The 16,959-nt window shown below is 53.8% G+C and overlaps 1 protein-coding gene across 2 annotated transcripts in view; it reads left to right on the forward strand.

Annotated features, from left to right (window-relative positions):
• The first annotated feature begins 1,109 nt into the window (after window positions 1-1,109).
• ASB2 (ankyrin repeat and SOCS box containing 2) overlaps window positions 1,110-16,959 on the forward strand; it is a 48,045-nt gene continuing 32,195 nt past the window's right edge. Inside the window, exon 1 of one of the 2 annotated variants that reach the window (XM_082647520.1) lies at window positions 1,110-1,274. The gene's annotated coding sequence lies outside the window, so the exon portion shown is untranslated. Of the gene's footprint in view, window positions 1,275-5,533; window positions 6,193-16,959 lie in introns of those variants that run through there. The other variant, XM_082647519.1, reaches the window with a different exon arrangement.

Here is a 16,959-nt window from a genome sequence, read left to right on the forward strand (position 1 = left end):
TACCTCCCGGGATGGCCATGCAGGTGCCTGGACCCCTGCAGGGGCTGCTAAACGGGGGCATCTGCATCTCTTCCCACCCCCAGGATGTCGGGGCGCCTGGCCCACTGCCTGCCTCTTCCTCAGCCCTGCCTCCCACCCAGAACACAGGCCCTCCTTGTTGCAGCAAGCCCGGGAGCGCCAGATCTGGCTGACGTCTCTGCAGTGTCACGTGGCCACTTTGGATTCCCCGAGGAGTAAGGCCAAGGTGAAGCAGTCAGCTGCCTTTCAGCTGGCTGCCCTGCAGAGATGCCAGACGGGTGAGAGCTGCATTTCTGGAGTTGTCACTTTGCTCCCCGCAAGCTCTGCCTCCAGAGCGGCTGGCCAGGGCTGAAGACGAAAGGCTCCTGCCCTCACTGCTCCACTGCAGTTATGGAGGGATGGCCCTGGGCCGGCAAGGAGCTGCTGGATCCAGCAGGAAATGCAGCGTCTGACACAGCCTGGCCCATCCCGGGGCAGGAGGGAGGGCCTGCTCCATGCTAGTCTTGGTTGGGAGATGAGATGCCTTTCCCTCTTGCCAAAGGGCAATAGAGAGTTCCCAGACCTGCTTGAAACATGTTTATGTTCATGGATAATCTGTTCCCAGCAGCTAACAGAGCTAACTCGAGTTCCCAACAGTGACTTAGGCATGGTGACTCAGGTTGGCCCACAGGGTCAGCAGCCTCCAGGATGGCTCAGTCCAAGGCCCACTCACGGGTCACCTGAGCCTGCCTGGCCCATGGGAGATGCCCTCCCCTCCTGCACACACCTTCCCCCTGCAGGTGGCAGGTGGGAAGGAAGAAGTACCATGGATGAGCGTCTCCTGAGTGCTGGGCCCTGGGTGGGCTGTTTGAGCCCTGGGACCTCATTTAACCCCTAAACAGCCATGGGAGAGAAGACTCATCACTCTCCTATTCTCAGATGATGAAACTGAGATTCAGAGGGGTGCAGGGCTGTAGCCAGGTCCCACAGCAAGCGAGGGTTGGGCTGGGATTAGCCGGCACCAATGCCCGTGCTGGAAACAGGACAGGGCGGTGCTAACTGGGATTGCATGTGGGTGGTGTCTCCGCAAAAGGAAGATGTTGTCTGCACAGGGCTGACCACGCGTGTCCCCACCAGGCCCAGGACCACCCCCTACTGGGACCTCCTCCAAGGGCAAGACACTCCTCGGAGAAAGAGCTTACAGACAGTTGGTGCTGGGGCTACAGTGCTTCTGCTGCAGATGTCCCACATCCGAGGGCTGAAGCCCAGGAGGCGAGGTAGACGGCCTTACTCTGCGTCTCTGGGCAGGGATAACTCGGCGCTTCCAGCCGAGGATGGCGGGTGATCTGCATGACGGGGGATGAGGTATAGAGCAGGGAACTGTGAGGCTGGCTGCGGCCGTGGCTCTGCCATTCCTTTCTGTCCTGCTGCTCTGTCCTGACCGCTCTCGTCTGAAGGGTCAGTCGTGGATGGTCACGGCTCAGGAAGGCCCCAGCCGGCTACAAAGAGCTCGTGTCCCACAATGGATCTGTGCCTCAAATCCGCTAACTGTGACGCCATTGTTCCTCCCTTGACATGCATGGGGGCTGCTGGAGGGAGCAGGGCCGGGGTCAGGCTGCCCTTCGCCAGTCCTCAGGGGCCCCCTCATCCTTGGGGTGTCACCTGCACATCTAGGATGTCGATGGGGTGTGAGGCTGACCTGCCCTTCTCTCCTATCTGAGGGGCGGGGTTACATCCTCCCTCTGCTTTCTATGAATGGGCAGACTGTCTTCTCTCCCAGGAGTTCTCCTTGGCCCCCAGAGCTGGGAGCTTGATGGGGGTCCAGACTGCTCCAGAGGAAATATACCATCAGTTGGCCACACCCCAGAGGGCACAGCGTTCATTGTAAAGAAAGGAAGAGGGGTGGGGGACTTCCCTCTGCCTTCTCCTCGCCCCCTCCTTCCTTTCCACGATGCACCTCCCTCCCTCCCAGGACTTGGGGCCTTCGTCTGCCCTCCCCACCCCTGCAGGCTGCCCTCTGTGCTCTCCCTCCCAGAACTCTGCCCAGGGTGTGGATCTGACTCTTTCCTGTCCCTCTTCATCTCTTGAAACCAAAATAAACTGATATTAAGAGGCAGCCAGGGCTGGGGGCCAGGACGCCAAGGCTGCAGGGGTGCTTATTTTAGCAGGTGATATTCCATCACTGGGTCAGAACTGTCCCAGGACTCGGCACTGAACCACATCCCAGCTCCCGCCCCCTTTTTCTCCTTCTCTGGCTCTTCCTCTTCCCTCTCTCTCTTTCTCTCCTTCCTGAAAGAGGTATCGCTGTCATATGGAAAACATGCTGGGCTTGGCTCCCTCTCTGGTGCCTACTAGGTTTGGGGCTCTATGAACTGCCTCCCTCCCCAAAATTTTACTCATTGAATTCAGATTAAAATAAACATGGAGGGAAGCCTGAAAGGGAGAGGTCTGGTGTGTGTGTGTGTGTGTGTGTGTGTATGTGTGTCTGTGTGTGTGTCTGTGTGTGTGTGTGTCTGTGTGTCTGTGTGTCTGTGTGTGTGTGTGTGTCTATGTGTGAGAGAGAATATGTGCCGCCAAGAACCAGGATGAGTCTGGTGGACGTGCCACAGCCCTTCCCAGTTTAGATCCAGGAGCTGTGTGGCTTGCGTGTCAGCACATATAGCAACAGCCATTTAATGAGCACCTACTATGTGCCAGGAACGGTTGTAGGTACTGATACTCAGCAGTGAACAGAAAGACTATTCCAGATGGCACAGACAGGCAATAAACAAGTGACAAATAAATATATAATAGTTAAGGGAGGGGGTGATAAGTGCTATGGAGAAAAATGAAGCAGGGTAAGGAGATAGAGAGGGAGGGAGGGGAGGCTCTGTGTAGGATCGGGAGAGTAGAACCCTCCTGGTGTCGTGCGTGAGCCCTGGGGGCTTTCTCTTGGCAGCCCAGCCTTCTTTCTGCTGCTCTGCAGGTTGACCAGTTGTTTGGTTTCTGCCTCTGCATCTCTGCCCCATTTAGCCCTTTCTGTCCCCATAAAAACCTTCCCTGGAGGACTGTTCCACAGGACCACCTCTGGGGCCTTGCACAAAGGCTCCAAAGATCACTGGGGCCAGGACTTCTCAGACGCTTGTGTAATTTGTTATCAGGGACACATAAATTAAAACTGCAGTCAGCTACCACTATCGCCCATCAGAATGGATAATGAGAGAAAAGGTGGAGATTGCCCAGTGTTGGGGAGGCTGTGGAGGAACTGGAACTCTCGCACACGGCAGATGGGACGGTAAGTTGGTACAACGACTTTGGAAAACTGGTAGTGTTCCTGAAACTGAGCCTATGCTGATTTTCTGATCCAGCGATTCCTGTTTTAGGTGTTGACCCGACGGAAACGGGTATGGGTATTCACCAAAAGATAGTCTAGAAAGTTCACAGCTATGCCGCTCATGAGAGCTGAAAACTAGGTACCACCCAAAGGTCCATCAGCAGTAGAGTGAATTAACTGTGATATATTCATAGCATGGCAAGCTCCCCAGCAACAGGGAGGAACAGTCCATAACTACATGAAACAATATAGACGGACTTCACACTACACAGTTCAGTGGAGGAAGACACAGGCGTGACTCCATTCACATGAAGTTCAAACAACTTGAACCACTAGCTGTTAGGAGAGTGGTCACCCTTGGCAGGAGGTGGTGGGTGGTGGTATTGAGATGGGTGCAGGGAGCAAAAGGGGTCTTCTGGGGTGCTGGTAATATTCTCTCTTTGACATAGATGCTGGGGTGTCTGGGAGTCGATTGACCTGTATGCTTATGATAGGTGTGCTTTTCTGTGGGTATATTATTATTTAATGAAAAGTTTTTAAAGATTGGTGCTGTTCAGGCCTTGCCTCGGATGAATGAAATCAGAATCTCTGGGGTAGAGGCAGGCGTGGCTAGGTTTAATAGGATTCTAACATACAGCTAAGGTGGGGAATCACCAGATTACCCCAACCTGTTCATTTTGGAGTTGAGTGACCTGTGATGTCAACAGACAGGCCAACCGGTGTTTATCTCAGGGTCTGTGGACCTGTATCTGCAGCATCAAGCCTCCCAAGCGGGATGAGTGAAGGACCAGGGGAACAGCAAGTATTCACCAATTTAGAGTCGTAGCCTTGCAGGGCTCCTTGTTCTGCCCCAACATTTGGATTCCCATTACCTGGGGGATAGACCTGCATTGACTAAAAGCACTGGCTTTTGCATCAGGCAGATGTGGTTCAAACTGCTAAACCGTCACTTATAGATTCTGGGATTATGGACAAACTCCCCAGCCTCTCTGAGCCTCAGTTTTCTCATCAGTGAAATGGGGTGACAGGAGCACTTGCTGGAAAGGTTGTGTGAGTACAGCCAGAAGATGTTATCATATACAAGTCAAAGTGCATCTGGCCAGTCCCCTCCCCCTGCTGTCCACCCCCAATGCACTTTCTGTTCCCCGTGATCCTTCACCTACCGTTTGGGCTCTGAATTTTCAAAAGATGAGTGCAGGCCCAGGCGACAGGATTTGGAGACTGAGTTTCCCCAGGTTTCTTGACTATAAGTGGTTGGTCTGGACTGGCAGGGAGAGGCAAGGCAGAGGGTCACCTGAGAAGGGGCTCTGTGTCTGCCCATGGCCCAGCCCTCCCAGGCCAAATCTGAGGTCTGTGACACATCGACAGGAGAGGAATCTCTGCCCCATGTCTGACAGGGATGCCAAGGAAGGAGCAGGACCCCAGGGATGCATTCCATGGAGTCCACTAGAACCCCTTCCTACTGAGAAAAATTCCCAGACGTTAAAGAGCCCTAGACAGCCGCCACCTTCTCTGGCACCCCGCCACCATGGCACACAGTCTGGGAGGGGCTGAGTGTGAGCTGTCCTTGAAGGGTCGCCAGCCACAGTGACCTGGGGGGACTGTCCCAGCGGGAGTGATGTAAGTGGCTGGGAGACAGCCTGAGACTAATCATGTCCCCCCGTCCTCAGCCCCGGGTGAGCCCTCAGAACACTGAGCCGACTACCGGGCACCCTGAACTCACTGAGATTTATTTCCAGATGAACTACGCAAAGTGAGCCACGCCAGGGGGTCATAAATCCACTCTCTGGAAAGGGGGAAGGGGTCTTTGAAATTGAAATTATTTTCCACTTAGAGGAATAGACCTAGTGACACTTCCAGCCCCCTGACTCTGACACCTGAGAGCTGAAGACAGATGCAGGCATATGGGGGCCTGGCACCCCGTGTGCCCAGTGAGTGTGCCTCTATGTGTGTTGTTTTTTACCACCCGAGGCTGACATTTTGTGGCACTCCATCGATTCCAGAAACGGGGTATTCTTCCCTGGCCCTGGAGGAAGGGCTCCCTTCTGTTGTGTGCCTCTGCCCAAGGCTTGCTCACATGCTTATTTGCCCTTTGTAGCTCCAGCCCCACCCCATGGCCTCCAGCAGTTGGATCCTGGTACCTCCAAATATCAGGCTGGGCCACCTGCTGCGCGCGCAGTGATTTCTGCAAAGGCCCTGACACTGAACGCTCTCACCTTCCCTTCCCTCTCATTCACCCCATCCTCCTCCCTGCCTTCCTGCCTGCTCTCCATCTCCCTCCTTCCTCTCCTCTTTCCCAGCCTCCCTGTCTCCTCTCCTTCCTTTTACTTCTCTTCTCTCCATCCTCTCTTCCCACTTTTCTTCTTTTCTCCCTATTCTCTTCCTTCTCATCGCTCCTACACTTCCTTCCTTGCTCTTGTGTCTTTATCTCCCAGCTCCGTGTCTCTTACCCTCTGCATCTCTCTCCTCTCTCGCTCCCTCCTGGGGAGTTCCAGAAACATATCCATATATGGCCTCCATGTCAGGGATCACAAGTGATGACATCACGGGAGGGCCAAAGCTCCGAGATGCTCTCCGAAGTGAAGTCCGTAATTGACGCGCCCTGGAGGAACCAGGATCGCGGCTTCCCCAGTGCAATCTTTAAACAGGAAATCTGAGATTCATAACATCTTATAGCTTGGCTCGCCATCATTGGTCATGCGGTGGGCCCAAAATAAACTCCCTGGTTCAAAGGAGAGTGTTTCAGAACTGCCTGGCACAGCAGCCAGGAGCCCAGGGCCAGGGCAGAAGGCAAACTCAGGGAGCATGTTCTGAATTAAGACACTCTCAAGAAAATCTTTTTTATTACCCCTGAATTGTACCCTTGTTTCAGAGCCTAACAGGTAATGCATGCTTTCAACTTTCTTATACAGCAAGATTGCTTGTCGGGCTGGGGCTTACCGCTGCGGTGCCTATCTGTAACCTCTTAAAGTCAAAGTATGTTCTTGCGTCTCCCTCTTTCTCTTATTCTTTCGAGTTACAAAGCAAGCTGGTGATTTTCATTTTGGATTTGGGGGACAAGAATCGGCTGTTTGCACGTACTTGTCGGATCTTCTGGAGGTTTCTGGCTCAGAATATCACTCTGCTGTGCACTTCTAAAAATGGAAATGCAAAAGGAGTTATCAATGATGCTATTGTTGGTTCCATAGGCCTTGGTCAATGTCTATGTCGGACAAATGAATTTCAGAAATGCTTTTAGGTTGAATGAAAGATATTTTCATGCATGGGGGCGTCAATTTCATGTGCCATTTAGGGAGCATGTATGTGTGTGCAGTATTGTCGGGGGGGGGCAGGTGATAGCAGCATTGGGTGCCAAGGGCTGTACCTGCAATGACGTGGGGTTTAGGAGAGAGAGTAGGATCTGCAAACAAAAACTATGACACCACGTAAAGAATGAGAAGCGTTGTGTGTGTGTAAATATAAGGACTTATTCAAGGAGGTGATGGCCTTTGAAAGGATGGGTGGATGTCTTCAGGCGGGTGGAGGGTGGGTGGGAGAGGGACCTCCAGGTGGAGGGGCGGCTCGCGCAAAGGCAGACAAGCCGGGGTGGGTCTGGGCTGATGGTGGGAAGTGCAGTGTGGCTATAGCAAAGGGTCAGGAGGTGAGAAGCGGGGATGATGCTGGGAGGGGAAGCGGGGGGTGGGGATGGGGGATGCGGGTCCCACCAGGTGAGGCAGGAAGATGGAACATTTTCTGATCATTTCTGAGCAGAGGAGGTGTGGGTGGAATGTGACTTCAGGCAGCTCCCCAGGAAGCCAGGGGGATGGCCCGGAATGAAGAGGCAGGGAGGCAGTGACCCTTAGGTAAGTGATGAAGACCTGAGTCGGGGCAGAGGCCAAGCCCCCTGCCCAGGATGGAAGAGCTTATGTGTGAGATAGAGACTGAGGGAGTTCACAGGGGCCCAGACAGATCCTGAGGGGCCAGCCCACCAGCCATAGGCCCTGATCTGTGCTGTCGGAGCCTGGGGCAGAGCGCAGTGAGGCAGCCAGGGGCAGATGCTCCAGTCACTTCTGGAACAGTTGGACGGGTCCCGACAGCTGGTGGCAGGTCTGTTTACAACACAACCTCCTCCAGGGGCTGGCAGCCGCCTCCACTGGCACCCTTCTAGTTTGCATCATCCACTCTTGCACAAACAGGCCAGCCCATGATGCCCTCTTCCTCCTCCTTGGGGTGGGGACCCAGTATGACCCACCCCTGGTGACCTTACAATTAATACGAGTAATCAGTATCTGTGAGTGTTCACTGAGCATTTACCGTGAGCCAGGCACTGAGTCCAGGGCTTGCGGTGGTTGTTCCCAATGACTCTTCTCATGGGCATAAGTTAAAGGTGATGGTTACTCCCATTTCCCGGATGTGGAAACTGAAGTCCCGAGAGGTTAAGGGTCTCGCCTAAAGCCAGACAGCTAGGAGGAGTTGGAGCTGGAACTCAAATCCTGGCCTCTTGGCCTCTTGGCCTCTAAGCCGTGGTCTCTGCAGCCTCCCAGGGGAGTGGCACTGAGGTAAACAGACACGTCCTGGCACCTTCGAAGCATCATAAGGTGCTGTATATTGTGGACAGGCTGGATCCAAGAGAGTCTTCCCAAAGGAGGCACAAAAATATCTCTGGACCCACCCACTGTCCTTCCGCTGCTGAGCTGTAGAGGGTCAGGCGGCCCGGAGTGGGCGGCTGTCACAGGACTTGTTTATATCTTTACTTCCCATCCTCAGCACTTTCTTCTGGACTCATTAATGCCTGGGGGTATCAATGAAGTCATTAAGAGCTTTGCGGTTGAGGGAAACGTTTCGGGGAGATGGTGGTAAGGTAAAAGTCAGGTGATTCCTAACCTGCCTGAAGTTTTTAAAGAAAAGCGCACAGAAGAGAGGGGTGGAAAAAGAGAGGAGAAGTAGAGAGAGAGAAGAAGAATATTTAAATAAGGCAGGAGAGCAAAAAGCAAACAAAAAAAACAGAAAGGAGAACAACCCTAGCTGATTTTGGTGTGATCTGGAAGAAAACAATTTCCAGTCAGTCCTGCGTGTGGTTAGGCTGGGTGAGGAGGGGGCTCTGGGAGGACACCCCTGCCCCGCCTGAGACTTCCCCCTCTGAAGCCTGGAGTTAGAGCTTCCAGAACCTTCTGCCACCCAGGGGCCAAGATGAGGGAGAGTCCCTGTGCTCCAGGTACCCAGGATAGGGCTAGGCAAGGCTATACTTGGGCTGCAGAGGGGCGGAGCAGCGGCTGTCAGAGGCTCAGCCCCACACCGTGTGGGGTGCTGGCACAGATGGCAAAGCAAGGCATTCGCTGAGCCCTGGACAGAGGCTGGGGCAGGGGCCTGGAGTCCTGCATCCAGACTGTATGTGCCAAGCGAGCCAGGCTGACTGCAACGGGAAAAGACAGGGAGATGGACAAGGGGGACCTTGGGAAGGCGCCTAGCTGTGCCAGGGTCAGCATAGCTAGGGCTCACCTCCAGCCACTGCAGGGCCAGGGGGTGAGAGACGTGTCCTCCACTTGGGAGGCTGAGCTGAAGGTAACCCACGAGCCCGGGGACTCAAGAGCATGGGGCCCAAAGAGATAAAACTTGGCATTCACGGGCTTCCCTGGTGGCGCAGTGGTTGAGAGTCTGCCTGCCAATGCAGGGGACACGGGTTCGTGCCCCGGTCCGGGAAGATCCCACATGCCGCGGAGCGGCTGGGCCTGTGAGCCATGGCCGCTGAGCCTGCGCGTCCGGAGCCTGCGCGTCCAGAGCCTGTGCTCCACGACGGGAGAGGCCACGGCGGTGAGAGGCCCGCGAACCCAAAAAAACAACAACAACAAAACCCACTTGGCGTTCACGATGCTTTTCTTAGCTGGTGCTCACGGTGCCACCTCAGATTGTGGGCCTTTGGGCCTGTGTGGAATTCATGCTTCTCCTCGGAAAATGGAATATTTTCCACCAAAAACAGGAAAGAGGTTTTTTCCTCTTGTTCTTTCTTTTTCCCTCTCTCCCTCTCACCCTCTGTTTTGGGGTAGCTTCCTCAATGTACAACAATAAGTAAATAATCTTCTAAAACTTGTCATCAGGGTCCTAGACCACTTGTGAGTGATTCACCCTGATTCAGGTTAGCAAGGGGCGCTCAGCCCATTTCAGATGGAGTTTTGGTCTCCCAAACATACAGTGGGCACAGAGGGTCTGGCGGTGTGGTGGCGTGGGAGCGGAAGCAGCTTTGGACAGGTTCAAATCCCTGGCCGTCACCTCCTACCTGGGTCATTTGGGCCTGTCATGCCCCATCCCTGGGGCTCAGCTTTCCCTCCTGGGCTATGGGGTCAGCTGTGATAAGATCCCCTCGGTAACCTCCAGCAACCCTGGCCCAGCTTCAGAAACCTAAAGTCCTAACTCCCGAGAGAAGCCAGGAGTGTGTAACCAGCATCAAAGTTTCTGGGATTAGCAGAGCTGGGAGGGGCTTTTGAGCTTTAGAGTCTGGACAAAAGGCTCCAATCCCATTAGCTGCCAGGCCCTGGACGCCGGCAGCCAAAGGCTTGTCAGCACTGCCTGTTACAAAGGCCCACCCTGGGGCTTTGACCTGGGCCCCTCTGGGGGCCAATGAAGGTGGCCTGGATTCCACTCTCCCTCCCCCGCAAGGCCGGTTCGCCCCTTAGCCAGAGCAGAGACTTCCAGAGTAACTGAAACCCCTGGCCCCTGCCCTAAATATTCGGTGTCAGAAGGTCTGATGAAAAGAGGGGTAGGCAGGCTCTCTGCCACTTACAATCTGGGCCTCAGTCTCCTCATCTGGGCAATGGGAAGAATCCTCCCCTGACTCTGGAGGTTTTGAGAAGTCAAATGGTGTAATACATGAAATTGGCCAGGAAACATTGCAGGGACCCACAGCATCAGCCTTTTTATTTTTATTTTCAAAATTTTATTGAAGTATAGTTGATATACCGGAGCCAGCGTTTGGGGCCCCGCAAAGGAGGCAAAAGAGGAACTCCTGGAAGCCTCAGGGGTGGCGCCGGTCTCCCCTGTTCCAAGCGGGCCTTGGATCTCGACCACCGCTCCCTCCACAGGCCCCTGGCTTGACTGGTAGGGCACACTACACTCTCGCCTTCCCCGGGAAAGGGCTATTTTTTTCAGGTGTACAGCAAAGTGATTCAGTCATATATATTCTTTTTCAGATTCTTTTCCATTATAGGTTATTACAAGATACTGAATATGGTTCCCTGTGCTATACAGAAGATCCTTGTTGTTTATCTATTTTATATATAGTAGTGTGAGCACCAGCGTTTTTTACGGTTTAGGTTTTAAAGCCATAGGACCCAGGAGGGGGAGAGAATGCTTTAATGTTTTACACTCACGAGCTCTCCAGCTGGAAGTGTTTCCTCAGATTTCCTAGGACCCCTCTGGATCCTGGGGGAACAGCAGATCAGAAAGATAAGCTTTGATGTAAACATACTGGGCATTGCAAGGAGAGGGGGTTGAGGACCCTAGGGGCCAAGGAACAGCCCAGGTCAATTCCTCACTTCCTCATACTGGCCCCAGGCTCGCCAAGAGGCAGGTATTTAGGACTGCCTTGGGCTAAGGTCATGTGATGTGAGGCCCTGGAATGGATAGATAGATAGGTAGATAGATAGATAATTAATTTAGTTTAACCCAGGCCTTTACTCAAAACTTAAAAAAGAACTGGAGGCTGTGGGTTACATAGGATGAGGGCTAGGTGTGAAGTCAGAAGATGTAGCCTCTGGTCTCTTCCTCATCAGTTTCTTCCTGCTGAGCCTCGGTTTCCTCATCTGCAGAATGGGAACCATACCCTCATCACAAATCTATGGGATCCGTACCCTCATCACAAATCTATCACACAGCTCAAGCTAACAACATACGTAAGAGTGTAAATTAACTGCAAAGGGAGGCGTTAAGGCTGTGGTTCTCCCAGTGCTTGTTGCAGTGTCTGAACCATAGTGCTTTGCATAAGAGCTGAATTGCACAGTCCACACTCACACCTAAAACACCCAGGTGGACCCTGCCTGATATACTCATCCCGCCCTTACTACGTGCTGCCCTGATCCAAGAACTAAGTGCTCACCAGAAACCCACTATTGTCATTTGTAGGTGGTCACCTCATACATGACTTCAAACCCAGGATGAAGAGGAGTGGGTTGGGCTGTGGGTCCTTCTGAAGTTCCTAGGACAGCGGGTCGTGCCAGCAGGAAGGGAGGCGGCAGAGGGAGGGGCCCTGGGGAGCAGTGGATTTGGAAGTGGTGGGGAGAAGCCATCCTGCACCCAGGCTGGGTTTAGGGAAAGCGTGGAGCTCTCCCTCCTTCCCAAGCTCTGACCCCGTTACTGACCCCTGGACCCACCCAGCGGGTCTCTGCAGCATCCCTCGGGGCTACCCGGGACAGCCCGGGGGCCGACAGCCACAGCCGACCCTCCTGACCACCGCTGTCAGGAGAAAACAGTTTGCATGGAAACTGCCAACTGGGAACGAGTTCCAGGTGACAGCTTCTCAGCAGGAATGGGTCAGAGCAGAGAACCGCAGCATCCTGGGAGCCACAGACTAATGTTAGCGGATTTTCCTGGGCCACTGGCCCCATGCCGAGCGCCCTGTCCCACATTTCTATATGTTACCTTGCTTTGTCTGACAGCACCTCTGTAGGCCGGATGCTATCATTATCTCCATTTTACAGAGGGGCCAAAAGAGGCAGAGGGAGTGGAGTAAGCTGCTCCCCATCACACGGCCAGCTGGTGGCAGAGCGGGCTTTGAACTCAGGTGGTCAGACACCTGTGGTCACGCCCTCTACCACGCACAGTGTCTTCTCATAATAGCTGTGCTTCCAAGGTTTGACCTAATCATTCATTCGCCTGCCCATCCAACATTTATTAAGTACCTACTGTGTACCTGGCCTTGGGTATGTCCTGGGATTATGGCACAAATGTGATACAGGCTTGCTCTGTGGAAGTTTCCAGGCTCTCTAGGGAGCCAGGCGCACAGTGGGCAGTCAGAGCACTAGAATGTCAGGGGTGCCCTTGGAGGCAGCCCTGGACGCCTCAGCCGTCAGATCAGGGAGGCTTCCTGGTGGAGGAGCTGCGTGAACTGCGTCTGGAAGGGTGATTAGCCAGGGGATGAGGCCAGGAGGGGAGGGAAGGGAAGGCAGATGAGCAGAGGACAGGAAGCCTCTTGTCTGGGCTCTCACTCCTGACTCAAGTCCCCCGCTGAGGGGGAACTTGATGCCCTGGAGGATGACTGCCAGTCCCTTTTCTGCCCCCAACCCTTCCAGCCACACCTCCCACCCCCAGTTTCTGATAAAACATCCAGGAAGCCACTCTTCCCGCCGCAGGCCCCAAAACGGCTACAGAGACCCCACCGCAGCTCCCAGAGAGACCCTGGCTGTCAGAGAGCCTGGACTTCCGGAGAGGGGAAGGAACTGGGGGGAAGAAGGACCACTTTTCAAATGCTATTATTTAGTCCTCACTCCAGTCCTGCAAGCGTCCGTGTTTCTATGCCCATTTCACAGATGTAAAAACTGAGGCCCAACTTAGAAGAGCACTGGCTGTGGATGGACCAGGCACTGTTCTGAGTGCTTTACTGTGTTAACTCAAGGAGCCCCGTCACAGCCACTGTTATCCCCATTTTATAGCTGCCCTGGGAGAGGTGGGGTCTCCCCTGGAGCCAGAATTTGGGGCCCCACAAAGGAGGCAAAAGAGGAGCCCCTGGAAGCTTCAGGAGTGGCTCCAGTCTCTCCTGTTCCAAGCGGGCCTTGGGTCAGCTACTCTCGACCACCGCTCCCTCTGCAGGCCCCTGGCTCGACTGGCAGGGCCCACTACACTCTTGCTTTCACTGGGAAAGGGCTATTTTTTAACCCCAATCAGCCTCCCAGAGGGTCCCTTGAGACCCCTCGCCTCTCTCCAGGACTCAGGCCCAGAAGGTAGCCTAGCCCCCAGGCTGAGGCCTCAGAAATCAAGCTGGACAGCACGAAGATCATGAGAAACTGAGGGCAAGAGAGGGGCGGGGCATCACCCAGGATCTCACCTCCTCACCCCTGCCCTCACTCTGCCATGACATAGGTACTCTTTTAGGTACATTTTACAGGTGGAGAAATTGAGCTTCTAAGAGGTCACAGAGCTAACAACCAGCAAAGCTGTGATTTGAACCCGGCCAAGCTGACCCCATCTGCTGCTTCTTTTCTTTTTTGTTTTTTTCATTTTTTGGCCATGCAGCGTGGCCCGCGGGAACTTAGTTCCCCGACCAGGGGTCAAACCTGTGCCCCCTGCAGTAGACATGTGGAGTCTCAGCCACTGGACCACCAGAGAAGTCCCCCACAGGCTGCTTCCTAATTGCCCCCTCACGCTAAGGTTGAGCAGTTCCACCTGCCAGTGTCCCTGGCAGCAGCCCTAGCCTGTAACTGCACAGGCCCAATGATGGGGAAGTAGCCTGGTATCACACACTTCCTTACCAACGGCCAGGCCCAGCGCTAGGCCTGTCCGTGCTTGAACCTCCTAATTCTACCACCACCTCCTTAACCACAGTACCTACCAGGGTCTCCGTTTTGAACAGGAGGATTCTAAAGATGGGGACTCACTCAAAGCCCCTCAAAGGCTAAGGATCTCAGTGGGAAAATCAAGAGATGTCCGACCCCACAGTGAGGGTAGGGAAGTTCTTCTCCCTCAAGGTCCCTTCAAGGTCAACCCCCATCTGTGGGAACCCACCGTGGTCCCCACCGTGCAGGTGCCGGGTTGGGTGAGGATGGCTATATTACCCCTGCCTGCTCAGAACCCTTGTGAGTGCCACTTACTTGGATTGGTGTCCCTGGAATTCCCAGAAGGAGCATTGGATTTGAGGTAGGAAGCTTGGGCTCCAAATCCTACTTTCCGGCTGGCTGTCCTCATGCAAACCCTTGCCTTCCCCTTTCGGAACCTTAATTGCCTCGTCTATCAAATGGGAGAGAGGATGCATAAGAATGAATAAGTTAATTCAACAAAAAACGTTCTTACTTTCTAGGGCAGTTGTTGGGGCAATGCCATGGAATAAGTGACAAAAGGGAAAGTCTCTGGACGCTGTGTGATCCATGGGGGAGGGCCTGGGAGTCTGGAATTAGCTGCGGGACATGGCAGTTCCAGGTAACCATCACCTGGTTGTCCTCACCTCCCTAGGAATCTGGTCAAGGAAGGGGTGCTCGCTGGAGCCAGGTGCTGTCCGGGTACCTCTGAGCTACCCATACCAGGCTGCAGGGCCAATGCTGCCTTAGGGTGAGGGGCTGGAGGGGCCCCCTCCCAGCTGCCTGCACTCGACCAGCACATGTATATGGCCCCTTCAACATGGTGAAGTGGGTTGTCTCATTCCCATTTTTACTGATAAAGGAACGGAGACCCAGAAGGGGAAGTGACTTGACCAAGGTCACATAGCTAGTAAGTTGCAGAATTGAAACTAGACCCAGGGTTCCTGACACTCAGATCTGAGATCCTTCCATTCCTGCTTGGTTCGCTATTCCCCCATGACCGATGCTAAGCTCTATACATACGGTGGACCTGTTGAAGTGACCATAAGGAACTCCCAGGGACAGAGAGTTTGGTGTTCACTAGCACGGAGCTAACCAAGCATCTCAACGAGTTGTAGAAGCTTTAGAACTGGAAGAACCCTTGGAAACCTTCTAGCCAAAATCCTCTTTTTGCAAAGAGAAAACTGAGGCCCAGAGAGGGACAGGGATGTGGCTGAGGTCACACAGCACTTTAGCATCAACTTGGAGACTATAACCCAGGTCCCTGACTCTTAGTCCCGTGCTCTTCCCCCTCGCCCCTGGTCTGGAGCAGATGCCCTCAGGCCAGGGCACCACGACGCTGGGCAGGCACTGGGCATTGGCACTTCCGGTCAGGGTAGCACCACATGAACTGAGCCTCTGCCTTGTGCCAGGTGGGGGTAGAGCCAAACTCCAGCTCTGGAAAAGCCAAGGCAGGGACCTCAGGCACAGGGAAGCAAAGAAAGGGTGGGAAGCACGGCCTGGGTCAGCTGGGGGTGGGGACCACCTGGCTGCACAGTGCCCCCTTCCAGGATGGAAGGGATGGAGGGCAGGTTCTAGTCCATCCCGCCATTTAACAGATGGAAAAACTGAGAGCCTGAGACAGAAAGAGATGCTCATGGCTGAGCTGGGACGTAAACCCCCAAGTCTCTTGATTGCCGGTCTCTTTACACAATAAACAAAACTGAGGTTGTCGGTGCTGCAAAATAATAATGATGGTAATAATAATAATAATAGTACCCCAAACATTAGGCACAAAGTGATTTTGAGGTCAGAATGTCCCTTTTCCCTCCCCTAGGGTGGAGCACAGAGCAGCTACCTGACACTTGATGTGGAGCTGTGGTTCTCAGCATTGGCTACCTACTAAAATTGTCAAGGAAGCCTTGAACATTGCAATGCTTGGCCGCCAGCCCTGGAGGCTTTGAGCTCATGGTCTTGGGTGGGACTAGGGCCTTGGCGTGTTTTCAAAACTCTCGGTCAGGCCTAAGAACCATGTTTTAAGATGATTTTTGACTGCATATAACAAAAAATCCACCTAACATTGGCTTAAACCATAAGGATCTTCAGTCTTTACCTAATAAGCAGGCCAGGATGGGCAGACCCAGCACTGGTTCAGCGGCTCAACAATATAATGAAGGACTCAGAAGACCTGTCATTCACTCCATCAAACTCACTGTTGCGACACTGTCCCTCTCATGGTTACAAGATAGCTGCCACCACTCCAAGCAGCAAGTCCTCCAACACAAAGCAGGGGTGTGGGCGAGGAGTCATTTTCTTCACTGCTTTCTCTTTTATTAGGAAAAGGAAAGTCCTTCCTGGGAGACCCCGGCAGAATTTCCTTTATGTCTCTTTGGACAAAACCAGGCTACATGCCTACCCCTAAATTAGTCACTGGCCAAGGGGGTGAGATTGTCCCAATTGTCTTGGAACAGTCATGCTTCATCCATGGAAGAGGGCACACTGCTGCCTGAACAAAGCCAGGTTCTGCTATCAGAGAAATTGGGGGAAATGGCTGTTGGGTGGGCAATCAAGAGGGTCTGCTGTACCCTACGATAGTGGAGACACACAGCCACCCGCACAGTAAACTTGAACCAGGCATTCTCTCCTCGTAAGGCATTGGCCTTGGGAAGACCACCCAGGGTCAAGTCCACACATGAACTACTGACCACAGCCCGGAGGGAGAAGTTCTAGCAGCAGAATGCTCCTTGGAAGAAACTGGGTAGGCTTCCTGGAAGAGGAGGCACTTGCTCTGGACGTTGAGGAATGAGAAGGAGTTCTTAAAATGCAGGAAGGAGGGAGATGTGTCCAGCACAGCTCAAGCAAGGGCACTGGGGTAGGAACCACGGCTGGGTTGGGGGAGAGGTGTGCCCTCGCCTTACTTGGAAAGTCAGGGATGCAGAGGAAGAGGGTGAAGGGAGAATGGGAACTGGATTTTGAAGAGGTGAAAGGCCAAGGCCAGGCGTGCAGGCTTTATTCTGTTAGGCAGAGGAAGGACTTGGTGAGGTCTGGGGTGTGAGGCTGGGAGACCACCATGAAGGCCACTGCTGAGGCCAAGCAGGAGGAAATCAAGGACTGAACCAGGCAGGATTGGTGGGGAGAAGCGGGTGGAGGGGAATGACCCCAGGAAGGCTGAGGCAGGGCACAGGACCACCG

This window comes from Grampus griseus, assembly GCF_964374135.1.
Source record: "Grampus griseus genome assembly, chromosome: 2".
NCBI classification, from domain to species: Eukaryota; Metazoa; Chordata; class Mammalia; order Artiodactyla; family Delphinidae; genus Grampus; species Grampus griseus.